At 39.2% G+C, this 9,025-nt stretch overlaps 1 long non-coding RNA gene across 2 annotated transcripts; it reads right to left on the bottom strand.

Annotated features, from left to right (window-relative positions):
• Positions 1-4,030: 4,030 nt before the first annotated feature.
• On the bottom strand, positions 4,031-7,554 carry LOC125513673 (uncharacterized). 2 transcript variants are annotated; one of them, XR_015602998.1, is made up of 3 exons: positions 6,503-7,554; positions 4,432-5,241; positions 4,031-4,345 (listed from the first exon to the last, which is right to left on the bottom strand). It is a non-coding gene; the product is annotated as an uncharacterized LOC125513673 (long non-coding RNA). The 2 variants fall into 2 exon arrangements; XR_007286080.2 differs by having other exon boundaries at positions 5,131-5,241; positions 6,503-7,547.
• Positions 7,555-9,025: the final 1,471 nt, after the last annotated feature.

Below are 9,025 nucleotides of genomic sequence, written 5' to 3'. Positions count from 1 at the left end.
TGTTTTTTTAATAATTTGACGTGTAGAAAAAGAAAGAAAATAAATACTAAACAGACTCGAAAAATCCTGAAATAAATTTTCCCCGACTTCTAAAATCAAGCCGGACAATGTGAACATTTATTTGGGGCCTAAATACAATTTTCAAAAACGCGCATTTTTCCTAAATTCAACTAAAACAGCGAAAAACTCCAAAATAAAATCTTATTTGATTTTTTATTAAATCCTCAATATTTCTTTATTTTGGGAAGTCATTTTATTCCCTCTCACTTATTTTTATAATTGAAGATAAAATAAATAAAATCAAATGATCCTATTTTCAAAATTTGAGAAAACTCAAATATGAAAATAACGAAATCTCCAACTCTCTCTGTGGGTCCTTGAGTTGCGTAGAATTTCTGGATCAGGTCCAAAAGGAATAAAATATGATATGCAATGATGATCTAATGTATAACATTCCAAATTGAAAATTTGGGATGTTACAGTGGATCGTGTTGAAAATATTTTATGTGATAGCTATTTTGTTGAATTTGCTTATGATCCTGCATGTAATTATTATGAGAGAGGAAAATATGATTGTAGAAATTTTCATGTTACTAAATTATCCCTCGTTATGTTGAGATTGCTATTGTTTCTTTCCGCTTCTTTGCATATGCTAGTGTCTTCTTGCTATGATACTTTGTTTTCCTATAAGATGCCTATGCATAGGAAGTATGTTAGACTTAGATGTGTTTTTCACGTGTTTCATGATGCTCTATTTGTACTTCAATTCTTGTCTTTCATGTGAGCATCATTAAAATTATCAATGCCTAGCTAGGGGCGTTAAACAATAGCGCTTGTTGGGAGGCAACCCAATTTTATTATTTTTATTCTACCTTTTGTTCCTGTTTAGTAATAAATAATTTTTCTTGCCTCTGTTATGATTGTGTTTTTTATGTTTTGATTAGTGTTTGTGCCAAGTAAAGCCTTTAGGGTCTTCTTGAATGATTGTTGTTTGATCTTGCTGATAAAAACAGAAAGTATGCGCTCACGAAAATAATTTTTATTTTTTACCAGAGAGCAATAAAATACCAATTCCAACTGCCATATATACAAATTTTCCTGGTCGTCCTAATTTTTCAGAATTTTTGGAGTTACAAAAGTATTCGAAACCTCCAGATTGCTACAGACTGTTCTGTTTTGACAGATTTTGTTTTTCATGTGTTTACTTATTTTGATGAATCTATGGGTAGTATCGGGGGGTATGAACCATAGAGAAGTTGGAATACAGTAGGTTTAACACCAATATAAATAAATAATGAGTTCATTACAGTACATTAAAGTTGTGGTTTGTTTTAGTATACTAAGGGAGCTCATGAGATTTTGTGTTAAGTTTTGTGTTGTGAAGTTTTCAAGTTTTTGGGTAAAGATTTGCTGGATTTTGGAATAAGGTATGGCAAGAGCCTAAGCTTGGGGATTTTCAAGGCACCCCAAGGTAAAATTCAAGGACAACCAAAAGCCTAAGCTTGGGGATGCCCCGGAAGGCATCCCCTCTTTCGTCTTCATCTATCGGTAACTTCACTCGAGGCTATATTTTTATTCACCACATGATATGTGTTTTGCTTGGAGCGTATTGTATGATTTGAGTCTTTGATTTTTAGTTCACCACAACCATCCTTGTTGTACACACCTTTTGGGAGAGACACACATGAATCGGAATTTATTAGAATACTCTATGTTCTTCACTTATATCTTTTGAGCTAGATAATTTTGCTTCAGTGCTTCACTTATATCTTTTTTAGAGCATGGTGGTGGTTTTATTTTATAGAAATTATTGATCCCTCATGCTTCACTTATATTATTTTGGGAGTCTTTTAGAACAGCATGGTGATTTGCTTTGGTTATAAAATTAGTCCTAATATGATGGGCATTCAAGATGGGTATAATAAAAACTTTCATTTAGAGTTCATTGAATACTATGAGAAGTTTGATACTTGATGATTGTTTTGAGATATGAAGATGGTGATATTAGAGTCGTGCTAGTTTGGTAGTTGGGTAATTGTGAAATTGAAAAATACTTGTGTTGAGGTTTGCAAGTCCCGTAGCATGCACGCATGGTAACTGTTGTGTGACAAATATGAAGCATGAGGTGTTTCTTTGATTGCCTTCCTTATGAGTGGCGGTCAGGGACGACCGATGGTCTTTTCCTACCAATCTATCCCCCTAGGAGCATGTGCATAGTGCTTGGTTTTGATGACTTGTAGATTTTTGCAATAAGTATGTGAGTTCTTTATGACTAATGTTGAGTCCATGGATTATACGCACTCTCACCCTTCCACCATTGCTAGCCTCTCTTGTGCCGCGCAACTTTCGCCGGTACCATAAACCCATCATTTACCTTCCTCAAAACAGCCACCATTCCTACCTATTATGGCATTTCCATAGCCATTCCGAGATATATTTTCATGCAACTTTACACCATTCTGTTTATTATGACACGCTTCATCATAGTCATATTGCTTTGCATGATCATGTAGTTGACATCGTATTTGTGGCATGGCCACCATTCATAATTTTTCATACATGTCACTCCTGATTCATTGCATCCCGGTACACCGCCGGAGGCATTCACATAGAGTCATATTTTGTTCTAATTATCGAGTTGTAATTCTTGAGTTGTAAGTAAATAAAAGTGTGATGATCTTCATTATTAGAGCATTGTCCCATGTGAGGAAAGGATGATGGAGACTATGATTCCCCCGCAAGTCGGGATGAGATTCCGGACAAAAAATTAAAAAGAGAAAAAAAGAGGTCATAAAAAAGGAGAAGGCCCAAAAAATGAGAGAAAAAGAGAGAAGGGGCAATGTTATTATCCTTTTTCCACACTTGTGCTTCAAAGTAGCACCATGATCTTCATGATAAAGAGTCTTTGATGTTGTCACTTTCATATACTAGTGGAATTTTTCATTATATAACTTGGCTTATATATTCCCATGATGGGCTTCCTCAACTTGCCCTAGGTCTTCGTGAGCAAGCAAGTTGGATGCACACCCACTTAGTTTCTTTTGTTGAGATTTCATACACTTATAGCTCTAGTGCATCCATTGCATGGCAATCCCTACTCACTCACTTTGATATCTATTGATGGCATCTCCATAGCCCATTGTTATGCCTAGTTGATGTGAGACTATCTTCCTCTTTTTTGTCTTCTCCACAACCACCATTCTATTCCACCTATAGTGCTATGTCCATGGCTCGCGCTCATATATTGCGTGAAAGTTGAAAAAAATTGAGAATACTAAAGTATGAAACAATTGCTTGGCTTGTCATTGGGGTTGTGCATGATTGGAGCATTTTGTGTGACGAAAATGAAGCATAGCCAAACTATATGATTTTGTAGGGATGAGCTTTCTTTGGCTATGTTATTTTGAGAAGACACAGTTGCATGGTTAGTATGCTTGAAGTATTATTATTTCTATGTCAATATTAAACTTTTGTATTGAATCTTTCGGATCTGAACATTCAAGACACAATAAATAAAATTACATTGAAAAATATGTTAGGTAGCATTCCACATCAAAAATTCTGTTTTTATCATTTGCCTACTCGAGGACGAGCAGGAATTAAGCTTGGGGGTGCTTGATCACTACAACAGGACCCCTCATATAGCAATGCATTTTTCCGTATCTAAATGTCCATATATGCGCTGCTAGCGTCTTTGCCAACGGTTTTGGATGCGTAGCCTTATCCAGGGTTGCTAGCACATAATGCAACGGTTATACTTCCGTTGGTAAAAGGAACCGTTGCAAGAGTACAACACATAAAACTGACTTTTACAACATTCATATACGTTGGTGGTTAATGTCCAGGAATTGAAATCTCATCTACAGGATTTCAAATCCCATTACTTGGCCACAAAGAATTTGCAATGCTGTAGGTGTTTTACATATAAAATGTGAATAATATTTTATATATTGCCAGTAATTAAATTAATGCTCCACATAATGGTGATAAGTATGTATATCAAGTCGGAATAAAAAATATACGCACGACAGGAAGAAATCATATATTGAAAAAAACTGTGGGATTACAATAGTTGATATTACAGGAGTAATAACATCCAGATGTGATGCATAACCTGAATATTCTCTTGACAACAAAACTTAAACTAAAATCATCCATCAACATCCCTACAACTTAAACTAAAACTTAACCGAGGAACATCATCCAACAGGAAAAGCATCCCTACAACTAAACTAAAACTGAGAACAGCCATCATCGTCTTCATCGTGAACCAGGAACATCATCATCATCATCATTGTAGTATACTTGCCACGCACCCATGTAATCATCCGTATATCTTTTGAATCTACAAACAAAATAAGAAAATGAATTGTTAAAACACAATGCAAATAGTGATGGGTTGCCCAGAAAATAGGAAACATTACTTCTTACAATGGGTCATTACTTTCGAAACATTGGTTGCCCGCCTAGATTACAACTATTACAAAGAAAAGTTCCGACCTGAAAGTATTCCCTTACAACTCAATATACTACTTCAGGTCACAAAACAAACATAAACAGACTCGGAGAAAAATAAACAGATTTGGTTGTGGCCTAAAAGCAAGCCACTAATAACATAGTACCTACTTAGTTGACGGATTAAAAGCATAATAGACACTGCTTGTATGGAACAATGCAAGCGGCATAATGGGAAATTCAGCAATTTACAAACCATGACAGCAAGAGTTCATGAGGGTAATTCAGCAATTTATGAATCAAAGTGGTATGAGCTCAGTGGTCACTTTAGCAATGTACAAATCAAAAAGGCAAGAGTATCTAAGAAGAACATTACTTGCATTTCCGTCTTCGCAAACAGTTAACATATGGAGATCACGGACAGTTACCAGAACTATGACTACGGACACTTTTGTATCTTGGACAAATCTACTCGCAGCTCCAGCCATCCGTGATGTCGCCTCCATCTCGGCAGTGCCGGAACGGATGAGTGCGGCGCCTCACATTAAATTACACACAACAATAGGTACACAATTGGCTAGATATGAGTACATAAATAGTTGAATAAGAGCAGAAAACAAGGCTGAAAACAGGTTAGAGCTAATCTAAGCAATAAAGGAATAAATAAATAATCACCTCAACGGAAATAGTCTTAGTTGAAGGTAAAACTCAATGATGTAGTATGAATGTAGAGCCTGGCACATTGAAAACCACCGAATGGCATTGAGTATTTCTTTCTTCGGAAACCTGCACACAAACAAACAGTGAGCCTCTATTTAACGAATGACTAATATGATGATTAACAGTGAGCTGTTGCCGGTGTATATGTGCGTGTGCTTGTTGCAAGCTTTAGTATATGAATGTTTGGACATGAACATGCATAAAGCTCAGGTGTAGGTTGCATCTAAGTGGGGTATTAGGATTCAGTTTTTTTACACTATGATGTACAGTGGTAGTAGATAAGTATCTTTTTTAGATTAGTAGATAAGTACTTGGTATAGATGAATTCTTTGCATTGACTTGAACCAAGTGCATATATAATAACTGCATGCTATGAGAGCAGTGGCAGAGCGTGACCAAAACACAACAGGGGGCCAAATCCATCTAAGAACACACAATATCCATGAAAAAGCTACTCATCATAGAATATGTGTAAGCGATAATTTGAAGGGATCCCATAATTATATGACTAAATAATATGTCGTTTCCATTGTTGCTATATATCTAAATCAGGAACTTATAATGCATCAAATTTTCCAGCATTTAACCAATGCAGTGGACATCTATATGAATAAATTATCATCACACCTCGCTTCTCAGTTACTCTCTCCGTTCCAATCAAAAAATAGGACATACACTTTCTGTAGTAAACTAACCAAGCAATTAGCCAAGCAAGCACGAAGCACCAACCAGCAGTGTCCAAGGCGTTTGGTTTCAATCAACAAGGCACCGTAACCCAGCAAGAGGGTTAAGGTCCAGTGCGCACAAGTGCTGGTGTGTCCACCGTCCGGCATGGTGGCTTGCCAGCGTCAGCGACATGCAGCTCCAAGCCTCCGACCGATAAGAAGGGGATAGACAAGTCGATAAAGAGGAGGAGCCAAGGAGGTCATCAGACGAACGGACGAGTTCGCAATGGTCGGTTGCTCAAATCATGTCAGCGGACGATGGTTCACAATAGCTGTGGCCTGGTAGTGATCTAGCCCTGCAGTAGCAGTCTATCGGAGCCGTGGAGAATTGGGGATGGATGCTGTTCCTAGACTGCTACTGGGCATTATCTCCTGGGCTGTGCTAAAGTAGTGAATAAACTTGGTATAAAATTCTTTTTGTAATTTTGGAAGGGGGGTCGTGGCCCAGTTTCGCCTCCACTACCCTCCTCCAATGTATGAGAGGACAATCACATAACCAAATGACAAAGAAAATGTTTACTATCTTATTTATCAGTGTTCTGAATCATATCAACAGCATCAAAGCAAAATCATAGAAGAAACAATGTGGATTATTAATTCACCTGCTCACTAAACACAAAGATGTACGTGCTTTCCCCAATAGGTCCACGTCCACTAGTATTTGCACTGGACGTGAAAGCCACCATTAGCAAGCTACAACCTCCACCTAAATAACCTGACCATCAGACTCCCAAAAAGTGTGAAATTGCAACAAAAACTTTGATTAGTAACTCATCACAACTGCAATACAGAGATCTACTAAGACTGGATCCCTCCTTAAATATTGTAACTCTTGTACTAGACTGTTTAACATGGGGTCCGCATATATGAAGTAGCGCTTCTCTACATATTAAAAATAGAAAGGATTAACGACTCATCTATCAAGGATGGATGAATTAGCACTTAGCAAAATTTGATGCTCCATTGATATCTAATATTAGTAATTTAATAGAGTAGCAATCCGTGCATAAATATAAATCAATGGAGATCAGAAGTCAGTCTACAGGCCTATCAGTGTTCGTCAGTGAATTGCACAAGGGCCAAACTTTTTTGACAGGGATTAGCAGCAATAGAATCAGGGGTGTATACCTAGACGTCTATAGGAGAAGAGAAGAACAGAGGTTAGATAAAGGGGAAGAGAGAGAGGCCAAAGCCAGGGGAGGGGATTCACTCACCGAAAGAGAGGACGACATGGCCACCGGTGCCTTAGCCGACGCCCGAAGCCCTAGCCATCAGGGAAAGGTCACGGGTGGGCTTTGGAGCCCGCTACCTCCGGATCTAGCCGCATGGAAGGGCGCCACGGTGTGATTGGACGTCAGGCTGTGCTTCGCGATGGCGGGATTCGCCGGCTGGATGTCGCCTGAATCAGCCGCCGCAGGTAGCGCAACGAGGAGTCGCATCAAGAGAGAGATGGGATGTGAGAGGGATAAGTGGGTGGGTGATGCGGCGGATCCGGTAGCCTCCGGAGCTGCGAGGTGGGAGGAGGGCAGGGGAGGGCCGGCGGCGAGGAGGAGAGGAGGGTCACGAGGCGGTTGGTGGCGGCGACTTGGGAGAGAGGAGGGGCATCGGGGGATCTGTTTCTGGCGCATCTCTCTCTCCTTCCCTGTTTTTTTTATATGTCCCACGATAGGGTCAAGAGATGTAAATCTGCAACGCATATCTGCAACCTTTAATATGCGTATCTATTAAGGAATTTACAACGTATAGCTAAAATGTTGTAGAATGTGCGTTGCTTTATAAGGGGTATTCTTGTAGTGGATACGTCTCCAACGTATCTATAATTTTTGCTTGTTACATGCTATTATATTATCTGTTTTGGATGTTTAATGGGGTTTAATATGCTCTCTTATTATTTTTAGGACTAACCTATTAACCGAAGGCCGAGTGCCAGTTTCTGTTTTTTTGCCTATTTTAGTGTTTTGCAGAAAAGGAATACCAAACGGAATCCAAACGGAATGAAACCTTCGCGGTGATCTTTCTTGAAATGAAAGCAATCCAGAAGACTTGGAGTTGAAGTATGGAACTCCGTGAGGCGGCCACAAGGCAGGAAGGCGCGCCTAGGGGGGTAGGCGTGCCCCCCACCCTCATGGGCCCCACGGAGCTCCACCAACGTATTTATTTTGCCTATATATACTCTTACACCCTAAAACATCAGGGGGATCCACGAAACCACTTTTCCACCGCCGCAACCTTCTGTACCCGTGAGATCCCATCTTGGCGCCTTTTCCGGCGATCTGCCGGAGGGGGAATCAATCACGGAGGGCTTCTACATCAACACCACAGCCTCTCCGATGATGTGTGAGTAGTTTACCATAGACCTTCGGGCCCATAGTTATTAGCTAGATGGCTTCTTCTCTCTCTTTGGTTCTCAATACAAAGTTCTCCTCGATGTTCTTGTAGATCTATTCGATGTAATACTTTTTGTGGTGTGTTTGCCGAGATCCGATGGATTGTGGATTTATGATCAAGTTTATCTATGAACAATATTTGGTTCTTCTCTGAATTATAATATGCATGATTTTATATCTTTGCAAGTCTCTTCGAATTATCGATTTAGTTTGGCCTACTAGATTGATCTTTCTTGCAATGGGTGAAGTGCTTAGCTTTGGGTTCAATCTTGCGGTGTCCTTTCCCAGTGACAGTAGGGGCAGGAAGGCATGTATTGTATTGTTGCCATCGAGGATAAAAAGATGGGGTTTATATCATATTGCTTGAGTTTATCCCTCTACATCATGTCATCTTGCTTAATGCATTACTCTGTTCTTATGAACGTAATACTCTAGATGCATGCTGGATAGTGGTCGATGTGTGGAGTAATAGTAGTAGATGCAGAATCGTTTCGGTCTACTTGACACAGACGTGATGCCTATATGCATGATCATTGCCTAGATATTCTCATAACTATGCGCTCTTCTATCAATTGCTCTGTAATTTTGTTCACCCACCGTAATATATGCTATCTTGAGAGAAGCCACTAGTGAAACCTATGCCCCCCGGGTCTATTTTCCATCATATAATCTTCTATTTTACATCATATAAGTTTCCGATCTACAATTCCAGCTTCCTATTTATTTTATTTTGCAATC

This window comes from Triticum urartu, chromosome 1A, assembly GCF_056163025.1.
Source record: "Triticum urartu cultivar PI428250 chromosome 1A, HENAU_Tu73, whole genome shotgun sequence".
NCBI classification, from domain to species: Eukaryota; Viridiplantae; Streptophyta; class Magnoliopsida; order Poales; family Poaceae; genus Triticum; species Triticum urartu.
The sequence above is the reverse complement of the archived record's forward strand: the minus strand, read 5'-3'. Positions and strand labels throughout refer to the sequence as shown.